Source organism: Haliotis rubra, unplaced genomic scaffold (assembly GCF_003918875.1).
Source record: "Haliotis rubra isolate DU_JTF1 unplaced genomic scaffold, ASM391887v1 Scf1163, whole genome shotgun sequence".
NCBI lineage: Eukaryota > Metazoa > Mollusca > Gastropoda > Lepetellida > Haliotidae > Haliotis > Haliotis rubra.
This window is the reverse complement of record NW_025765074.1, coordinates 117,927-130,593: the sequence shown is the minus strand read 5'-3', so window position 1 is coordinate 130,593 and position 12,667 is coordinate 117,927.

The window sequence follows — 12,667 nt, the reverse complement described above, 5'->3', positions numbered from 1 at the left end:
TTTTTAATGCTTCAATTGGATTGCAATTATACATATTTTTACATAATGTTTCTTGGATGGTTGTTGTGCATGTAGTCTGAGCGCGCTGTGGTGGTGACTGTTGAGAATATGATGTTCCTTTCTGTGTGGGTTCATTGTGATTCATATTAACATTGTTTTCACTTTATTGTACGTACTAGGCATCGAGCAGATGTCTAGGAGTAGCTTCGTCTTATAGACGGGTGAGCAAATTTTTAATATAATGTAAACGTGTAAATATTTCATTTTCCTCTGGAAAGTGTAACCAATATGCATAAATTCCTATTGCACACTTAGTATGGTCATATTTGTGAACTGATTGAAAAGGAAAAATATTTGTTATCAATGTATTTATTTCGTTCAATGTGATGTGCATATCGCTCAATGTGACCATGATTTATAAGTGCTTCAGTTGTCTCTCTTTTCTGTTAATCAACTGTTACAAATGAATCTGTGCTAATACCCTTGTGATAAAATACAAACCAAAACATTGTGATATTAATAATAGGCACATAAAGAAACAGTGCATACAAAAATTGAAAATCTAAATTTATCAAACGTGTAGACACATAAGGATTTAAACTCGGAGATTAGTGACATGTACCCAACATGCATGCACGTGACACGTTCCGTGACGTCAGTGGGTTCATCCTTGAGACGTGCAATACGTTGTTGCACGTGCATTCCGGGAAAGAGAAACAGAGCAAATGAATGCCACACAATACTGTCACTTTGGAAAGCTCAACCCCTGCCCTTGCGATCGTTCAGAAAAGTGAACGGCTATTGAAACCCATAGCATGCCAAGGCTCACGTCTGCACAACGTAATGAGGCCATTGAGATGGTGCGTGGGGGAATGTCTAAAGGACAAGTGGCTGCACATTTCCACTGCCACCGGAACACCATTTCTGCACTGGTGAGACACTACCTGAACACAAATGACGTCATAGATCGGCCACGTTCTGGACGTCCACGTGTAACAACGCCAAGACAGGACAGATGGATAAGGGTGACCCATCTTCGCCACAGGTTTCAGACTGCAGTGATGACTGCCCGAACCATCCCAGGACTTCGCCGTATCCACCCCAACACAGTTCGACAACGTTTACGTCATCACGGATCAGACCACGACGTCCCGCCATACGGCCTATCCTGACACAACGTCATCGACAAGCTCGTCGAATGTGGTGCCGAAATCATGTCCGCAGACTCTTTTTTGGTGGAGAAATGTTGTTTTTACAGATGAGTCCAGGTTTAACATTTCCCATAGTGATGGACGTCAACGTGTCTGTAGACGCGTGGGAGAACGTTATGCACAGGCCTGTGTCTTTGAGAGGAATGGCTTTGGTGGTGGTTCCGTGACGATTTGGGGTGGAATAACAGCACGCCAAAGTACTCCTTTGGTGATTGTTCAGGGCAACTTAACTGGTGTGGGCTACAGGGATCAGATTCTTAGACCTGTGGCAATTCCTTTTCTGCAACGTCATGGCCCTGGGTTAACATTCCAACAGGACAATGCCGCCCTCATACGACAAGGGTTGCTATGGATTTCTTGCAACACCACAACGTTGACTTGCTGCCTTGGCCTGCAAATTCACCGGATCTCTCCCCGATAGAGCTTGTTTGGGACGAGATGGATCGACGTCTACGCCGTCTTCCTCATCCGCTAGATAACGTCCTTGACCTTGCAACAGAACTTGAGAGAATCTGGCGTGACATCCCACAAGTCTTCCTTGCACGTTTGATAGGCTCTATGCGTCGTCGATGCACTAATCTCGATGCACAATGCCGATGGTGGACATACCCTTTATTGAGCTAGAGACATGGTCGTTTGACCCCTGTCCCGCTTGTGGACTCGTGACGTCATTGTGATTGACTTTTCAATTGAATTTCTCCCGACTTGTTATGGTCTCATGATCCCTCCATTAAAGTTTATATGTACCTTTGACATTGTTATCGTACTTATCAACTGGGATAATCTTTTGACAAAGCACAGTTTCTTTATGTGGCTAGTATATATATAAATGAAAAGTGTACAGGGTATTCTTCTGCTACTTCTTCCTGTGATCTAAAGAATAAATGGATTCGCACCCTACAGCAAGTCGTTGTGTTTTCTCGGCGTGATAGCTGTGACAGTAACATCAAGAACGCCTACAAATCATATAGTAAACCACCCCTGGAGCTTCGGACCATAATTCTCTGTATTTGCTGCCCACATATCGTCAAAAGTTTAAAAACAGAGAAGGCTATTGTTAAGACTGTCAAATCATGGAACAAAGAATCTATTGATACCCTACAAGGATGTATTGCGTGTACAGATTGGGACATGTTCTATGATGCCGAACAAACATTTGAAGGAATGTGTGACGTCATTACTGATTATATATATTTTTGTGTCAACATAATATACTGAGTCAAAAAGGAAACTTCACAAAATGTAATTTGAAAAATAATGAATAATATTTCTCTGATGATACATCTATGTATCCGAAATGGGATCCCTATCTTTCGACTCTTAAAAAAACGTTAGCAAAACCCACTCAAACCCATCCATTCGTCCTGCAAATGACGTTAGTGCCAAATCAGGTTTTGCACGTGCAGTCGATCACGTAATCTTCGCATCGAAGTTTTCTTCATATGCACGTGTTTGCATTGGCCTCAAGAATTGAAAAAACACTTTTAAACCACAGTTCTAACGGTACTTGAAATGCCACGATTGTCAAATGTGCAACGTGAACGTGCCGTTGGCATGTTGCAAGCGGGAAGATAAGTTATTGACGTCGCAAGAGCAATGGGATTAAGCCGTCGTACTGTGTATGACTTGCGAGGTCGTCTACAACAAACTGGCACCACTTCTGATCGCCCAAGGTCGGGTCGTCCACGTGTGACGTCACGAGCAGAAGACCGTCAAATCGTTCTACGTCACCTACGTGACAGATTTCTGACGGCTACACGAACCAGGGCTGAGATGTTTAGAGGTCGACTGTCCTCACAGACCATTCGAAATCGGTTGCGGGCTGCCAATCTCCATTCTCGACGTCCATATCGTGGGCCAATATTGACGCCGTTTCATCAACGTCAACGTCTGCTGTGGGCCCAACGTCACCTCCGATGGACCCAGAGAGACTGGAATCGAGTCGTCTTTAGCGATGCATCCAGGTTTACCCTCAGATTCGCGGACGGCAGGCATAGTCTGGAGACGACGTCGTGAACGGTATGACCAATGTTGTGTACAGGAAGTCGACAGATTCGGGGGCGGAAGTTGCATGGTGTGGGGTGCTTTCTGTGGGAACAACTTGTGGTCATCCGTGGAAACCTCACAGCTGCTGCTTACCGCGACCAGGTGCTCACCCCTGAACTCGTTCCTTTCATGGCGGCTCATGGCCCAGGTCTACAGTTCCAGCATGATAATGTTCGGCCGCATACCGCGATGTTGACACGAAATTTCCTTCAAAACGCTGGAATCAACGTCATGGACTGGCCATCGAGGTCCCCTGACCTTAATCCAATAGAGCACGTTTGGGATGCACTTGGGAGAAGGTTTCGTGGTTTTGGGAACCAACCTCAGAATTTGCAGGAACTTGGCGCTGCCTTGCAAGAGCAATGGCGCAGAATCCCCAACCACGTGTTCACAAGCATCAGGTAGTCGATGAGGAGACGGTGTTTGGCAGTGGTGAATGCGCGGGGCGGCCATACACGATATTGAACTGAGAAATTTCGCATTTTTACTCTTGTGACTTTACATTCTGTATACCCATGTTTTGGAACGGCGGTGTAGCCTAATGGAACTGATTATGGCACTGTCAGTGTATCGAGTACATCACACAGATCTCAGCAATGAAATAATAACAATTTAACCATCTTACCATCTCTTGTTCTTTTATAGTGCCCTGAAGAAAGAATGTGAAGTTTCTTTTTTTGACTCAGTATATATACCAGAAAAAGAAATCAGAATTTTCCCGAACAACAAGCCCTGGATTACAAAGAAATGAAATCTTTATTAAACGAAAAGAAACGAGCGTACATGAAGGAAGATAGAATAAAACTCAAATGCAAAGAATGACATTAATCTGAAAGCTGGTGAGTGTAAACAAAGAGAAAGTTGAGAGACTAAGCCCTTTGCTGAGGACCTCAACACTTTCTACAGCCGCTTTGATTGTCATGATTTTACCAATGAAAGAGTTCAAGTTAGTGAAGACGTACAGGATAGTGAAAGTCGTATCCATATATCAGAAGCTGACGTCATTCAAAGCTTCTCCAGAATTAACATCATAAGAGCAAAAGGACCTGACAACCTTGGCGGCATTGTGTTGAAGGAGTGCAGACTTCAACTGTGTACAGTTTTCACGAGATTGTTTCAATTCTCAGTGAATACACACGTTATTCCTTCGGTCTGGAAAACATCAAAAATTGTACCAGTTCCTCAAAAGACACAAACTAAAGAACTCAACGACTACAGGCCAGTTGCTCTCACATCTATAGCAATGAAGTCGCTGGAACGCATCTTGTTGAGACATCTCCGACAGGAAGTTGCCGACATACTGGACCCGCTTCAGTTCACCTACAGGTCAAGGAGAGGAGTTGTTAATTGATGCCACACTGTCACTCCTTAATAATGTCTATAAACATCTTGAGACACCTAAGTCATACATCAGGATCCTCTTCGTTGACTTTTTATCTGCGTTCAACACCACCCAGCCACATATCATGATACAGAAACTGTTAGACATGGGCGTTAACTCATACCTCATCAAGTGGATCGAAAACTTTCTTGTGGACAGACATCAGTAGATGAAAGTTAACGGAACTGTATCGAGAAAACGGTCCACTAACACTGGTGCACCACAAGGCTGTGTAATATCTCCTGTTCTTTTCACCCTCTACACTAATGCTTGTGCAAGCTCGAATTCAACCTGTTCAGTTGTAAAGTTCACAGATGATGCAACAATTGTCGGCAAGCTGAACAATGATTCAGAAGAACTGTATAAAGAGGACATTAATCATTTCACGACTTGGTGTGCAGAAAACCACTTACTCTTAAATGTCACAAAACAAAGGAACTGATAATTGACTTTCGGAGTAAGCCCACAGAAATGCCTCCAGTGGTAATCAGCGGTGAATGTGTTGAGACAGTGTCTGAGTAAAAGTATCTGGGAACCTTCGTTGACTCTAAGCTGAACTGGAACTCTAACACTGAAGCCCTATACAAAAATATGTCAACAACGTTTTCATCTCATGCGTAAACATATCTTTTAATGTTAACCCATCTGTGATGTCATCTTTTTATGCTTCATTTATTCCGAGTATTTTAACATTTTCCTTCCATTGTTGGTACGGGTCTCTCTCAGTTCACCTCAAATCTAAAACAGACGAAATTGTTAACACTGCAAGTAAAATCGCTGGAGTCAGATTTGAATGTTTACCATCAATATATGAGCGGCAAATCGTGAATAAAGCTGTCAAAATTATATCTGACCATACTCACTACTTAAATTCGGAATACAACCCCCTCCCTTCAGGCGGACGCTACCAAGTTCCAATTTGTGAAAACTAAGAGAGCCCGTACATCCTTTATTCCAAGTACCATATCTCTCTTAAACAAATGTGAAGATACCTAAATCAATGAATTTATGTAAATATGTTTTGTATCTCTGATGATGTGTCAGTAGCTCTGTTGATATAACACAAATTCCTGAAAAGGCATTAAAGTATTATTCTATAATCACGAATGGTATCTTAAATGCAGATATAATGACTTGATTTAGTGTTATAAGTTGTTATAATGATATCAATTTGTAATTTCATACTATCGATAACGCGTAGAGTACTAATGATATCAATAATTCATTTCCCAGTATCAGTAATTCATATACTATAGGACAGGGTAATTTATAAACAATATTGCACTTGAGTTAAATTGTCTCTGTTAAGGTTCAGGCGATGTTCAGAATGTGTTTTAACAGTAATTAATTGATTGCAATACTTTCAAATGTGAGCAGTGTTGTGGAAATAACTATATTTATTGTTCTATCAGCATTCTAGAAGTTGCTGAGTCAATAACAAGTCTATCTTAGCTTGATGACGCTGTAAGAATCTACACCGAAACGTCGCTCTATGCAATAAACAAGAAGTTGTTATCGATAAAGTCGTATGCTTCATGAGTGATATCAGGGATAATCTACGTCGATATATTTAGATGCTTATGGTGTCTCACCATTACACAAATGAGTGAATGAGTATGGTTTTACTCCGCTTTTAGCAATGTTCCTGCAATATTACGGCTGGGGTCACCAGATTGGCCTACAGCTTCTGTAAAACAGACTTATTTAAAATTAACACCAACGTTTTGAATCTTGCAACCATATATTCTGTATAAATCGTCTGAAACGTAGCTTCCCCTACCCTCTCTCCAGAATATCAGATGAGAAATAGAGCCTTAACATTACAGTACAAAAACATTTTTATGTTTTCATTTAACTACTTAAATCAGAAAGTTCCATTTCTCAGCCCCGAAACACATGTGCTACCCAATGTCGTAGATCTATTAAATAGCTCCGCGATCAAAACCAATCTGGATTGACCATGATGCAGTGTAAAACTATGACGTTTTAGCATGAAGTGTGAGTTACTCTCAATAATTTATATTTATACTGTATGAATACGTAAACCAAATTAGGCTATTGTTCCACAGTGGAAGATGCGGTGGCTGAGCAGTTAGGCGGCTGACTTTGTGTGCGTAGATGCCTGACGCTGAGGGTGTAGGTTCGAATCCCGGATGGGACTCAACCAAACAAAAGTTCTAGAATCTGTACTTTACTGAGAAAGTGTAATCGCAAATAGAATATGTTACATTTGATCTTTCGAAATGGCATTGTGCAATCACAGTACGTGATGTAGACTACCAGACTTCCAATTTTGTGGAAGGTGCGCTGGCTGAGTGGGTTAGATGGTTAACTTAGGGTTTAGATGCCTGACTCTGAGAGCGTGGGTTCGAATCCGAGAGGGCGCATTCGCAGACATAGAGGTTGGCATTGTGCTCTCTCAGAACCGGCCCATCAATCCGTCTTCAAGATAAACGATGCAAGGTCACTGGTCGCACTGGCAATGTAGCTGCTCCTGGAAGTGAGTAGATGTGGGATGTCAGCCAGATATGTGATGAATTCTTCTGTTTAAACGCTCCATTTTCAGGCGCATAGCATGCCAGTTTTTTTCGTGTAAGCCCGATAGGTTACAAAGCTTTATGTAGTATTGAGGACTTGCCCAACCATTTTAGCAACAATCGTGTGTAAGCCCGGGCTTTTTTTTGTAATGGTAGCTGCGCACCTGATTTGTTTCAGGGATGCAGTTGTTTCTCAATTAAATATTATCATGAACCAACATTTCCTTTAATTTATACTTGAAGTAGACGTAATGTTAAAATATCTGAATGAATTCAAATTTTGTAGGAAATATTTGTCAAATGTATGTCGCTCGCAGTTTATATGTTAGCAAACATTTAGTTATCGACATAAGTTATGGCGGCGCATAACAGTACCGTGAAAAATTAAATATTGTGAAATATTTGCATAATCCTCAGTGTCCCAAACATAATATACATGACATTGTATGTGTGTTTTGCTGTTACAACAGGGTACCTACAACGATATTCATATTTGAAGCAATTAGATAAACATTCGAAGAAAAAATAACAGGTAAACATATTTATCCTTGTTTAGAGCCGTGTATTTATAATTATAGCATGTATTGACAACGCGCAAGCGATTGGAGATACTAGTTCAGGGCCCTGCGAAATTGTGAAGAGCCCCGCACCATGCAATGTCTAAATTTCAGCACTTGACGGATATTGGTGCACGTGTAACAGCAACTAGAGAACGTATTCCACGTGCTTCACGCAAGGGAGGGTTAGTGTAATATATGACACCAAGAGTTACAGTTTATTTTTCAAATATGTTCCGTAACAGAAAGTTTTGTCTCAGTAAAAAGTAGGATTGTGTTTCAATTATGGGCATCCTCTTGGCTCCATTTGGTGCCATCAAAGAATGGTCATACCCAGTTTACTAATTGAAATATCCCCGTTACACATAGATGACTATAGATATTGAATAAAATTAAATGAAGAAAATACTAAACAAATGGCGAGATGTATTTACATGTATTGTATTCTTTTTCATATGTATCGTTAAACGTTCATATGGCATATGATGTTTAATTCTGTTCTCCAAGAACCAATCTGGCCCCAGGTTTTCGAAGCTCTCTTAGACTTAAGATAGTCGTAAGTGCCATACTTTGACATTAACTTACGACTATGTTAGCTCTAAGAGAGCTTCGAAAATCTAGGCCCTGGACCGTGAAGATCCCGGGTTAGAATTGGTCTGCAGTAGCCCATCCTTGTCGTAAGAGGCGACTAATGGGGTGGGATGGTCATCGTATCCCATTTGCCTAGATCGATGCTCATACTGCTGATCACTGGATTGCCTTATCCAGACTCGTTTTTTACAGCACATGGCTGGAATACTTGTATAATCATATGGCCCTTGCCCCTGGACCTCTCACAATACAGCTGGTTGTGTCCAAAATATGGAACCGCTGTTCTTTGTTTTTGACAGAGCATACCGGAATAAAAGAAGTTGTATATCCATAATAATTGTCATTATTCTTCAGAGTATACAGACTTGATATGTTCTTGAATCAAACTGTTGTTCCACTGTCATGTGACAACAATGATATCTGCTGATGTCTTATGTGAAAGCAGAAATGCATAAAAAGGAAAATTCACTTATACATTTTTTAAACAGAAGCACAAAATATTTGATATATGTACAACACATACACATTGAAGTACAAGCAATAAGCATTATCTTAATAGAGACATATGTGCACATATATAAACTGTATCACCACAAAACAAGTGATATATGGTATTAATGCCAAGAATATAAACCCTGATAGTTATAAACAATTTTTATGCCGCTGAGGACCATGCCCTTATCAAGAAACTCATTCCCCATTAAAGATTGGTTGTTTTAGATGGTAGATGGCTAGTGTTATTCATCTGTGAGGCAGTGAATGTGTTTGGTTTAATGCTGTTTTGAACAGCATTTCTGTTGTAAGGTATCCCAGGGACAGATCCAGAGGGGTGGGGGTGGGGTGTGTGTGCAGGGGGTGCTCCTTGAGCATTACCCCCTAACCTTTGGAACATGGTGGCCAGTCCCCATGATAAGAGTCTCTGACTTAAAGAATATCTTCGTGACTGAAACAGGCTTCGGCAATCCTCCCTCAACCATTTGCATTTTCCTAATATCTACATTTGGTAGGTCGATAATATGTAAATGAAACTCAATTGAGACTGTGAATGTATTCAAAGGTAAGTGTAGGTCTACCACAGTGTGAGTATACCATGACTTGCCAGCCAGTTGTGGGAGGTGTCTCTACCACCATGACACACGGCATGGGTATTACACCAACAGACCAATGATTATAGTCAGGACTTGAATCATTATTGAACAAACCTTATGGATAACAACATCTATATTTCGTGAGTGCGATGTTTCCATACAGATTCTTGTACCGTTGTCAAGCAGGAATGTGAGTTATCCATAAAGTTTGTTCAATATTGTAGTCCCAACTTCTAATAGGGCAGCATTTTTGTTTGTGTGTGTGTGTGTGTGTGTTTTTCTCATCACCCGACCGACCCTTCTAATTTTATTACCGACCCCTTAAAATGTTTTTTTTTGTCATTCCAACACTGCCGACTCGAATCTAAAACGTACCACCTCGTCATATAAAATGTTTATCTATCTAAAATGTTTTTATCAGTCGCTGCCACAAGTCCAAAGAACGCGAGAAATGGTAATAAGAATTACAATAAATGAGAATCAAGAACATTATTCGGATAATTATGTCTTCATCAAAAAATTTGTTTTAGATTTTTTTCTCCTGACCGACCCATGTTCAGAATTTGGTGGCTACGTGAAACACATAAAATTACAAATGGTGCCCAAATGCCATTCAAATAAGGATTTGAATCCATGACCATAGGATCCTGGTATGCTCAAGGGATACAACTCAGTCTGCTTCCCCCCCCATTACAAGAAAATCTAGTCAATATTAACAGGATACTCATTTGTAAGTGACAATAAAGAGATCAAATCACAAGTCACTTGTATTATATTCATAATCTTGGACTCAAACATCAACGTCTCATGTCCATAACAAATTACAAAGGGAGCTGTAATAAATACATTAGCTATGCACCTTATTAGATATTGTTTTACTAGTGCATGAGTGAGTTTTGTTTGACGCCACTTTTAGCAATACTCCAGCAATATCACAGCTTGGGACACCAGAAATGGGCTTCACATATTGCACCCATGTAGGGAATCGAACCTGGATCTTCGGTGTGACGTGTGTGAACGCTTTAACCACTAGGCTACCCCACCTGCCTACTGTTGTAGTACATATGTATTGAACATTAAATGCCCAAAAGCATGCCAAGCAGAAAACAATATCTACTGCAGGTAGGTAGTGATGTCTACATATTGACTGAGTAAATACCAAAGATAAATGAGACATACAGAAATTGGCATGGAAATATTCTCATACACTGATTTGAGAAAACAATATATTTAGGTTCTGTAGGTTTTAGAAGCTAATGATCTCCAGGACCAACACCAGAATGATTGCCAACTTTAGACACAACTGCAAATAACATAATATTCTGTGAAGTACATGGATTTATCATCCAAAACTGTGTTCCAAACTGTGTTCTGGACCAGACAATCCAGTGATCAACAGCATGGGCTTTGATCTACGCAATTGGGATATGATGACATGTGTCAACCAAGTCAGCGAGCCTGATCACCCGATCCCGTCAGTCGCCTCTTAAGGCACAAAGCCTAGGGGTGTAGGGCAGATGGATAAGGTATCCTTTAACATACATGTATACCCATCTGTAGGTTTAAACAATATATTCTTATGAAGGCTGGATCTTCTTGAATTTAATATATATACAGTATGTGTAGTAGTAAGTGTCCTGCTCTGGTAAACTTAATAACCATCATTCTGGGTCAATCTGTAAGTAATCCTTCGAAGGAGCTGGAGAAAACACTAAGTGATAATACATGCTTTTCCTGATTTGTTTACAGCTGTTTAGAAAGGGCATATAAATGCATGCTTCTATTACTACAACCATATCCTTATATACATTTGAACTACTTGTTTTTAGGCAACAGGCATTAATTGTGTAAGATTTTAATAAAAGGCTACCATTGCAAATATTCAACGCAACTTGGTTGCTGCACACGCTTGCATACTGATCTAGATGGAAAAAATGTCTTTAACAAAAATATAATAACAAAATGTAACAAGTGAGCTTAACATGCAGGGTAATTTGATATGCATTCCCACAAATTCTATGACAGTCCTCACAACACAAGTACAGGAAAGACAGGTAGCAGTAACTGATGACAAGATGAGCAGTTTCTATAGCACCGTTGAAGCAACAATTCATTTAATATTCTAACAATGAAATGCGGGTACAGAAGAGTATCACTCATTCTGCTCTTCTACTAGTCAAAATGCCATTCAAACATCCACTATTTATAGTCTTGCTGCCTAGGAGACATATATTGAACAGAATCCTGTGTAAAAAGCATTAAATGCATCTTCTAATCACAGTTTTTTAGCAGATTATGTCTTTGTTCAATTACTTGGCATGGTACACTGTGAAAAGCATATGCAAGTGTTGCATTGTTAAGCTGAAACAAGCTGTGAAACCCATATATATTGTGTTATCATGCTGTGAAATCCATATATTGTGTTGTACAGCTATTACATGCTGTGAAACCCATATATTGTGTTATCATGCTGTCATTTGCTGTGAAATCCATATATTGTGCTGTAAACCTATTATGTCCTGTGAAATCTTTACATTCTTTATTAAGGCTGGTGTATGCTGTGAAACCCGCTACATTTTGTATTGGGTTGTCTGTCATGTTTTAACCGTATACCCATATATTGTGTTGTCTGTCTCTTGTATGCTGTGAAACTCATACATTGTGTTGCCTGTCTGTTGTATGCTGGGAAACCCATATACTGTGTTGTCTGTCTGTTGTATGCTGTGAAACCCACATATTGTGTTATCTGTCTCTTGTATGCTGTGAAACCCATATATTGTGTTGTCTGTCTGTTGTATGCTGTGAAACCCATATATTGTGTTGCCTGTCTCTTGTATGCTGTGAAACCCATATATTGTGTTGTCTGCTGTGAAACCCATATATTGTGTTGTTTGGTTGTTGTTGTATGCTGTGAAACCCATATATTGTGTTGCCTGTCTGTTGTATGCTGTGAAACCCATATATTGTGTTGTCCTGTCTCTTGTATGCTGTGCAACTCATATATTGTGTTGTCTGCTGTGAAACCCATATATTGTGTTGTTTGGTTGCTGTATGCTGTGAAACCCATATATTGTGTTGTCTGTCTGTTGTGGGATATAAAACTCATACATTGTGTTGCCTCTCTGTTGTATGCTGTGAAACCCATATATTGTGTTGTCTGTCTCTTGCATGCTGTGAAACCCATATATTGTGTTGTTGTATGCTGTGAAACCCATATATTGTGTTATCCTGCTGTCATATGCTGTGAAATCCATAT